Source organism: Mus caroli, chromosome 14, assembly GCF_900094665.2.
Source record: "Mus caroli chromosome 14, CAROLI_EIJ_v1.1, whole genome shotgun sequence".
Classification (NCBI taxonomy): domain Eukaryota; kingdom Metazoa; phylum Chordata; class Mammalia; order Rodentia; family Muridae; genus Mus; species Mus caroli.
In genome coordinates this window covers 90126960-90137147 of record NC_034583.1, presented here as the reverse complement: position 1 = coordinate 90137147, position 10188 = coordinate 90126960, and positions in this window count along the sequence as shown.

Below are 10188 nucleotides of genomic sequence, written 5' to 3'. Positions count from 1 at the left end.
CCCTCTCTCCATCTCTTTCTCCCTCCCTTTCCCTCCTTCTCTCCTTCTCCCTTCTCCTTCCTCTCCCTCTCAAGACAGGAGGCTTTCCACTATGTAGCACAGGCTGGCCTCTTGCCTCAGCCTCTCATGTGCTGAAATTAAAGTACTATGTTATTATAGTCTTTCACCCTAAAAGTTGATTTGTTTCACATGTAGTGATGATAATGATGATGATAACAATAATATAAGTCAGTGCTCAGAAGAGCTGTGAGGAACCACAGCTCTTAGAGGAGAACTGAGAAGGGGGCACTCATAAAAGAGACAGAGTGGAGCTCAAATTGGTCAAGGACATACCATGTAAGTATGAAGTCATATCAGGTCTCTGGTGTCCATGTAGACAGACAGGTACCCTGGCATGCCTAGAGTCATGAATACAGGAGGATACTTGGGGGGTTCTGGACAATTATCCTTGCCAAATGGTGAGATCCAGTTTGAGGGAGAGGACCTGTCTTAAAAACTGGAATGGAAAGTGATTGAGGTTGATACAAGACATTGACCAACAGTCTCCAGGCATGCACATACACACACACACACACACACACATGCACGCATGCACACAAGCACATGCAATCATGTGCACATGAATATCCTACACACTAATGAAAAAATGAGCAATAAAAAGAGAAGAGGTTGAGATGGACCAAGGAGAGAATCTGATTGTCTAAAATAGGACAAGATGTCCCAGATTCTGACAGGGGAGTTTCAAAGTGGTGGTCACAGATCATCAGTGAAAGTGCTGTGGGGCTCAACAACCACAAGGACGTGTTCAGGATATCTAGCTATCGTGGCCTAAAGAGATATCACACCCTGAGGTGGAGAGTGTCAGAGGAAGTGAGGACTGCATGATTGGAAGGCAGGGTAGATAGAAACAGACCTTCTGTAGCAGGGGAAGGCTAATCCAAAAGGGAAACAGAATTGTCTGTCACTTTTGTAAAGGAGAAAGCTGGCTTACTGTGGTCCTCACTCTGCTGCAGTTGTGTCCGGGAGCTCAGACCATCTCTTAAGGCAGGATTCTTCCCCACCCCATCCCACTCTGTGGCAAGGCTCTTAACACTGATAGCTAGAAATGTGCCACAATGGAAGCACTTCAAGATAGAAATTGGAAAAGGGTACAAGCCATTGTCCCTTCCTTTAATGTGCCAGCACATTGCTGTTTACACGTACAAATGTTGAAGCTATACTGGATAGTTTACATGGTTTGGCAGCCCAGCACTTGAATTAACCTTGCTGCTAAGAGAGAACCTGTCTTCAAATGTCCCAGTGAGGGACAGAGCCCCTCCTTGCTTACAAAGCCCAACACACAGGTGTCTGGCTGCAAGGATGGGGAAACACCACTTATTCCTAGATTTTGATTATAAACAAATAAGGCTGAATTTAAAAACAGGATAACATTGGCCTCCAAGCAGAGGAGCAGTGGTGTGAAAACAAGGAGTGGGACAAGGGGAAGGCCAATGCCACAGCAATGTTCCTTCATTTGCATGGCTTCCAATCTTGGTGTTGTTATTTCTCTTTATATGCCCTCTCAAGACTTCGTGTGTGTATCTCCTTTCCCCTTCTAACCTACCATAAATCTCTTTAGTATATCTTTTCTTTATGTAGAAATGTAATATATTAATGGATTAAACTTGTGCTGAACACCAAAGCGTTCATGGAGCTTAGATAAACTCAAACAGCCAAGAGACAACCTCGGCTGCTTGTAGCCACACACTGCCAGAGTAAGATGTTGCCTGCAACACTTACGGATGCTCACAACTCTCTCATGATAAACAGTACCCGTAGACACAGCCCCGGGATCAAGAAGCATCATTTGACCAACTTTGATCAGAGGAAGCAGAGTTTGACGAGGGAAATCCTGAATGTTACAGTAGCTGCAACAAGAGGCTCAGACAATCTATGATAACTATAGAGATAGGAGTGTTCATTGGAGCTGTCTGGAAGGTGGGTTTGTAAACACTGGATGTGGGGTACTTCAAGAAAGCATTATTTTGGTCACTTTGCAACATAAGCAATCTTTGAAAGGTGATATTAGAAGCCTGGTCAGCAAGTCCATCTTTACAGAGGGATCTGAGCAATACAATGGATTTTTACAATGTTGATATTCAATAATCCTGGATGTTATACAAACAAACAAACAATCAAACAAAAAAATTAAATAATCGGGTTAAGTCACTAAAAAACACAACTGTTGCTTGTAATTAGTATGATATTATATAGAGAAATATATAGAAACATGTGGCATCTGTGAGACAATAAGGGTTTACAAGATTGCTTGGTAAATATCAGCATATAAAAACCAACAGCCCTCTTCAACATCAGTAATAACCAAGTAAAGTCAGGAAAAGATCCAATTTACAATAACAATAAAATCTCCAAATAGATATCACGGAATACATTTTAAAATTATCCTAAAATGCTATGAAGTGAGATCATTAGAAAACCTTTTGAAAACATTATAAAAGATACAAAAGAAGAGCTACATCCACAGGGCAGCATCTCCTTTTCCAAAAGAGAAGATGCGGGAAGCTTTGCGATGCCAACCAGTCTGCATGTTTGAGACAATTATAAGCAAAATCCTAGCATGATGTTTTCATTAGACTTCACAAATTACTGCTGAAATCGAAAAACAAAACAAAACAAAAGATTCACAAGCATCCACTTCTAGTTCTAGGAAAATAATATTATTCCAAGTAGTGGCAGACCTTAAACCCAGGCATTTTCTCTAAAGAGCCCACGTGTTTAAAAGACTGACTAAATACTCCAGAAAACACTTTCATGGGATTGGAGCGATAGTTCAGTGGGAAGAGCACTTATTTCTCACGCAGGGGATCCAGGTTCAGTTTCTATACCCACAGATCCATTTATAACCATCTGTATCTCCAGTTCCAGGGAATTTGATATCACCTCTGGCTTCTGCAGGCACCAGGCATGCACAACATGCATCTATGAAAAATACACATAAAAAATAAAATACTATTTAAAAATAATTTAGTGTTCCATCCCAAACTGAAACTATTGATGATGGTCCTGATTTTAGAGCATGTCCACAATGATATCAAATAAATTTTAAAACATAAATTGGGGCAAATATTTGTAAACTGCCATTAAACCTACACAACATTATGAGCAAATCATATTTTAAGGATATAATGAATATAAAATGACCAACAATCGATTAGGAAAGATACTTTTCTACACACAGGAGGAAAAAAGAGTGTTACATAGGATATATTGTAGAGATAACAGGTTTCTGTTGGTTTTTTGGCAGACAAACACTTCTAGCTGTATATATATTTCAGTACTAGGAAAGGTTCTGAGTTTGAGCTGAGCCTCATAAGCAAACAAACCCGAATAATACCACCAGCAACAATATCAAAAACCACCGGAAAAGAAGCAAGAAGTGTGAACAGAACGTGACTAGGAAGAGATATGGAGGGATAATATGTGAAATTATCCTTCCCCTCGTCAGAATCAAAATGATATGAAACTTATGTATTTCACACCTGCATGAGGGGAAGTGAAGGGTTTGGCAGTTATTGATCAAGTGAAGGAGCAACAAAATATTTCTCTCTATACACATAGAATAGACTACGCGTACAGATAAGCTGAAGAATAAATAAATGGGCAGGATTTGAGAATAAAATGTTCACATATCCCTTATATCCATGTATCCCCCAAGAGCCATAGTTATCAGCTGAATGGCTCATTAGGATTATCAATGGGCCTTCTTTTTAAATTAAATGTATATTTTACTTATTCTCTTTACAGTCCTCTCACTGCCCCCCTCCTGGTCACCCCTCCCACAATCCTTCCCCCATCCTCCTTTCCTTTCCTCCTCTGAGGGGGTGCCTGCACCCTGGAATCCCCCACCCTTGCACTTCAAGTCTCTGAGAGGCTAGGTGCTTCCTCTCCCACTGGGGCCAGACAAGACAGCCCAGCTAGAAGAACATCTCCCATGTACAAGCAACAGCTTTTAAGATAGACCCCATTCTGGTTGTTAGAGATCCACATGAAGACCAGCTGTATATCTCCTAAATATGTTTGTTTACAGACGCATAGGTTCAGCCCATGCATATCCTTTGGTTGGTGATTCAAACTCTGAGAGACCCAAGGGTCCATGTCAATTGACTCTTGATATTTTAAGAAATAGTGCCGTGTGGCTGGAGATGTCTCAGTGGTGAAGAACATTTGCTGCTCTTCAGAGGATGGTCGTTTCATTCCCAGCACCACATGGCAGCTAGCAACTACGTGTAACTGCAGCCTTCCGAATCTCTCTCCTGGTCTCTGAAGGTACTATACTCAAAAGGTGCATGGGCACACATGCAGGCAACGCACACAAACATGTACAATAAATATGTAAATTTTTGAAAAGAAAGCAAGAAGCAACCTTAGGCATGCTATTTAACTAGCTTGGGCATCTTTGGGACACAGAAGACAGAAGAGCAAGCAAACCAGGTATTTATCAACATAGGAATATCTGTACCAATCAAAACTTTTATGTAGATAACAATATATTTATATGTGTATATATGGTATATGTGTATACACAAATTAATGCATATAGAACGGAAAGCAAAGAAAGCAGAAGCATGCTTGCCTGGGGATCGAAAATGGAGTGACGTGGGAGACGTGCAAATGTATCAGTACGGTTGACTATTGGAGCCAGGCTCAGACAATGGGAGGACCAATCACGGTAAAAGACTCGGCCTCCATCAGTTACCATACTCAAGAGGAGAGCATCTCTTCTGCTTGAAAAGAGCTAAAGTGATCAAGAATAGAAATTCACATTTGCTTATCTACCCGTCCCTTCCCCAAGTTATTCTGCAGCCCCTGCAGGTAAGGCTGCAGCAAGACTTCTGGAGGTACATCCAGAGCTCTTTGCCTGGAGTAGTCTGTCTGCAAGAGTCAAGAATTCAGCCTGCTGTAGGGTGGTAAAGAGGGGTCAACAGTTTGCAATTGCTTGTCTAGATCTCAAGAGTTTGTTTAATTAATTGTGTTGTTTTCCAATTCTGTCAGTCAAGATGATAAAAAGTGCTTCCAGTTTTTAAAAAAGTTAGCATTCTATTTTTAATTTTGTTTAAAGCACAGAGCCAAGCCTGCAGTTGGTTGTATTTTACTCAGGAGCTGGCATTTTGTAAACAATGAACAGTATCCTCATTAGCAAAGAACTCCAATTCTGCACTGTCATAAATGAGACGCACAGATGTGTCCTAGAATGGCACCTCTCCACCAGCTTTCCTAGATCCTAGCACAGTCAGCTCACAACCACTGGTGGACAGAGACAGCTGTGTTCAGGGAAGGCTACTGACACTTTGAACCACATTGGCATCTTTTAACCAGCAGCAGTGCAGATGAACCTGAGTCAGAAGCAGAGACGGGATGGGATGCCAACCTTACTGACTTCAAACAGAGGCCATGAGTCTTTTTTTCCAGGGGCAAACAAAAGGTTTAAACTCTTTGAAGAGGCAGGCCAGCTGCATATGGAGAGTATACATTGAACAAAAGATTCAATGATGTGACTGCAGTTTGTGAAAGGCTCAAAAAGAGCATTTGAGATATTTTTGGCATTAGCTACTTTATAAGGAAAAAAGGACTATGAGAAGTGGGAGATCTGAAAAGTCTCTCTCACTGGAGGCCCATTGGCAGTTGCACATACAGTTACGGAAGGGCGAGTGGCTACACCTGCAGCAGTGTGTGAGATAATCGTTTTATTCTTCGCTCATTAGAACAAACAGACCTCCCAGAGAGTGATGTGTGTTCTTATTTTTATAATGGATTTATGGACTCAAAGTATTGAATACCAAAATTTCTGTGGGTTACTGAAAAGGCACAGAGGGATTCTAGAAGAGACTGGTTGTCGGAGACCAGGCGCCTCATAGCCAAGGAAATGGACTTAATTTAACCCAGGTGACTGGCTATTCAACAAAATCTTTTCTTAATTACTGGTACCTTGACCTCTTCTTGTGGAGTCTCTTTCATGATCTCCATCTCTTGCAACTAACCAGTTGTATTTTCCCACACAGCTTCCCACAGTTTGATTATGATGGAAAGCCCACTGAAGAAAACAACTTCCTACAACTTGAAGTGCATCCAAGTGGCCTACAAGAAATGTAGCTGCTCTTGGCACCAGCTATGGGGAGATGATTCTTTCCCCCCACAAATTAAGAATGTAAAAGGAATTCTTGGCTCCTCAACATCAGCAGCAATATTAGAGATGTGTGATCCATCTGAAATATGGAGAGTGTTGATTCGAAGGTGACCCCAAGATTCTCTACCTTGATAAGATTCCCTATCTGAGTGAGGGGCACATTATCCATGTTACTCATTCAAGTAGTGACCTAGCTATTTCTGTAAAGACACTTCACCTAAAGCTAAAGAGATGATCCTAGGGAAGATAATGAAAGAACCCAGAGAGATCCCCAGTGGCCTTAAGGAAGTCAAGGGACATACTTACTTTATTAATCCATCAATACTTTGGTCCCAGCTCTGAGGAACTGAACTCTGCCAATGATCATGAAGCTTAGAAGAGGATGTTACACATCTTAGATGGGGACAGTGAGAAGAGATCTCCACACTGGCTGACTGTGACTCTGAGGGGACAAGGCAGAGGACCTAGGTAGCCTGTCCAGTCAGACTCTTGTCCTGTGGAGTGAGACAACAGTAGTCTGCTTCACTGACAGTGATAGGAGTAGTGTTCTATATTGAGCCCATTTGCTATGCAAAAGCTCCACCATTGAGCTTCATCCCAAGCGCTATCAGCACTGTTTTGAGACCCTGGTTTTGAATGATTTTGATAAAGAGAAATCTATAGAAAGATTGCTGGTGTGGCTTCTTGACTTGGAAGCAAACTGTTAACTTTTTATGTGGTTTAGAGTTTTCCTAGTATATGGAGCCAACCTCAACATGAAAGTTCCCTATTGAAGCACACAACTTTAAATGGTCATGTCTATAATCCTATGGACTTCCTGAGTAGGAGAAATTATTTTAAAAAATTGGTCAGAATTCTGCACTAATTTGGCCCATGATTCATGTGGTGTTCTGAATAGGTATGGAACCCATAGATTCATGTTTAACTATTAGGAAGAACTGCTTTACTGGGAGAGGTATGGCCATGTTAGGAGAAGTGTGCCACTGTGGAGGTGGAGCTTTGATCCTAAGTGCTCAAGCAGCCAGGAGGAGCTTGGCTGCCTGCGGATCAAGATGTAGAACTCTCAGCTCCATCTCCAGTATCATTTTAGCCTGCACATGGTCATGGTTCCTACCATGATATTATTGAACTACACATCTGAACCTGTAAACCATCCCCAATTAAATGTTTTCTTTTGTAAGAGTTGCCTTGGTCATGATGTCTTCTCACAGCAATGGAAATCCTAAGACAATAAATAAGGTTCATCGTGCTCTCCCATGAGGTTATGTAGTTCACTTCCCACATAAACCTATTTCACCCTGACTAATCAAACAAAATGACTCAAAACAAAATTATGACAGTGTTAATCTCAAATCCATGACTATTTACTTTCAAATAACAATTTGTTTTCAATTTCAGATACTTTGCCTACTGATGTTCTTGTGGCAGATATAACAACTGGTATGTTTTAACAATTGATATTTCTTTTATGGTCACAAAGCAGATTTTGGAAAGTGACTATCCTAATTACTTTTTGTTGTGATAAAAAAAATGCACTGATGAAGACAATTTAAGGGACAAGGGTCTCTTTTTCCTTATAGTTCCAGGGGACATACAGTGCTTCCCCATCATGGCATTGAACTCTGGATATCAGGAACTTGAAGCAGCTGGTCACACTGCATCATAGTCAGAAGAGAGCAATGAATGAATGGGTGCTAGTGTGCTAGTGTTCTTCTTGCTTTCTCTACTTTATACACTTTTGGATGTTCTGCCCAACACTGATATAGATATTCCCACATGAATCAAATAATCAAGATAATTCTTCCAAAGTTATTTCAGACTCCCTTCTCCCAGGAGATTCTAGATTCTTTCAAGCTTAGGGCTTACATTAACCATCACAGTAATATTGGAGGATGATGGTGGGAGATATAGGAGATGAGTTTTCTTGGCCATGGCCATATGATACCAGCAGATGCATAACACAGATGGACCACAAAAATGGGACCTCTGTGAAAGGTAGATGGGGAGGAGTATGTTACAGAGATGGAAAGTTCAGTCTGGGGCACTGTGTGTACACACAAGGATCCAAAGGACCCAGACTGACCACCACAGTGTAACAGGGAAAAGCCAGGAACAAACCAACTTGCCTTGCCAGTAGTTCTAGGGTAAAAAGAGAGTATAGAATAACTTAGGGGCATGAGGCGTATGTAGGGGAGGGAAGGTAAAGAGACAGAACCAGAGCAGGATACGACTAGATCGGGGAGCCCAAGAACATGGCTTCAGGAGAGCTGGTGACAATAAAGAAGTAAGAGGAAGAGTGGGAGAGTGCCTGAGAGAGACAGGGTGATGAGTGTGTATAACTTTGAGAATGAAAATAAATAAAATAAAATAACACATAAAAGTATTACACACACACACACACACACACACACCTATAAGGAAACACTGCCAACCACATACAGAGATGAAAATGAACCCTAAGAACCAGGAAAGAATGGTTTCAAAGCTTTGAAAGTAAGTAGCTTTCAACTAAGATTGCTGTATACTACAGTAAAATTACCTGCTGAAAGAGATAGGAAAATAAAAACATTTCCAGACAAAAGATAAACACATGTTAAGGCATGTATTAACTCAGTACAACGAAGATGGCACTACATAAGATTCTTAAAGAAACATTACACAAGGAAAGAAATCTACACATGATAATACAGGGAACAATGCATTTCTAGAAAGCAACAGATGATCAGAGGAGACCTAGGAAGGAATCAGTCATACCCAACACAGCAAGGCAGCAAATATCCAACACTATGAGTAAAAGGAGAAGAAAAAAACTATTAAGTAATTAACTATCCAGAACAATAGACAATAATAACAAACCTTTCAAGATTATAACCTTAAATGCCAAAAGTCTTAGCACAATAATAAAATGATACTGAGTAATGAACTGAATTAAATATGTAAATTACAAGCTGCCAAGGATCCAGCTCAGCTTGAGATAAAAATTCAGTCAGACCCCAGCTTCCCTTTTGATTATCCCATGAATCAGAATTTTATGACCTCAACCCCTTGATTCTTAGAAAAAGACACTACATTTTTTTTAACATGTCAAATGAATTCAGAGATCTTTCTGCCTTTGTAAGCACAACCAATAAGTTTAGCTGGGTGAGATCTTGCCCTAAGATCACCATTCCCTAAATTTTTTTTTATCTCCTTTCTTAATATTTTTCTGACAGACTCATAAGTACAGTTGCCTCTGTTCTTTTATGTCCATTAAGCCCCTTGTGCAATTCATATATTTTCCATAGTTGAGGAATATTCTAAAGGACAGCTCTTACACTGACTTATTGAATTCATGCTTTGAGAGTTCTTTCCCATAGCCTTAAGGTTTATCCTGAAGGTCTCAGCATCACAGGGATACATTCTAGCTTCCAAGTTTGTACTGTTTTGGATTATTATGGAGTCATTAACCGGGAAAGAGAGGACATTCCCAAAGGAGGAACATAAAGTAAATTACGTATATTAATATTACATTACATTAATACACAAGCCAGCCTTATGCTCTAGTCCAGGGGTGGGAACTGTGTCATGCTACCCCATGCAAGACTCAGAACCAACTGTCTGCTATTTCCAAAATACATACTTAGGAAGGATATCCACAAATTGAGAGCCAAGGGTTGGAAACTAAATATCAAATAAAATAAAAACTGCAAATAGCCTGGAGTAGCAGTTTTCATATCTGGTAATGTACATGTCATTAAAGAATTGGGGGAAGACAACACCCGCCACAGGATCTTAAGACTTCTTGTGAGTGGAGCACAGCTTCTGCTCCAATCCAATTGCGCAGGACCTGAGACTGCATTAGTTAGGGAAGCAGAAACCGGCCTGAGTAGGGCCACAGGCCTCATCCGGCCAGATCAGCACCGGGGTAGCTGGAGCGCAGAGTTGCCTGACACCCGCCAGCTACCCACGACCCCCGCCGCAGGATTTTGGGACTGCTGGTGAGTGGAACACAGCTTCTGCTCCAG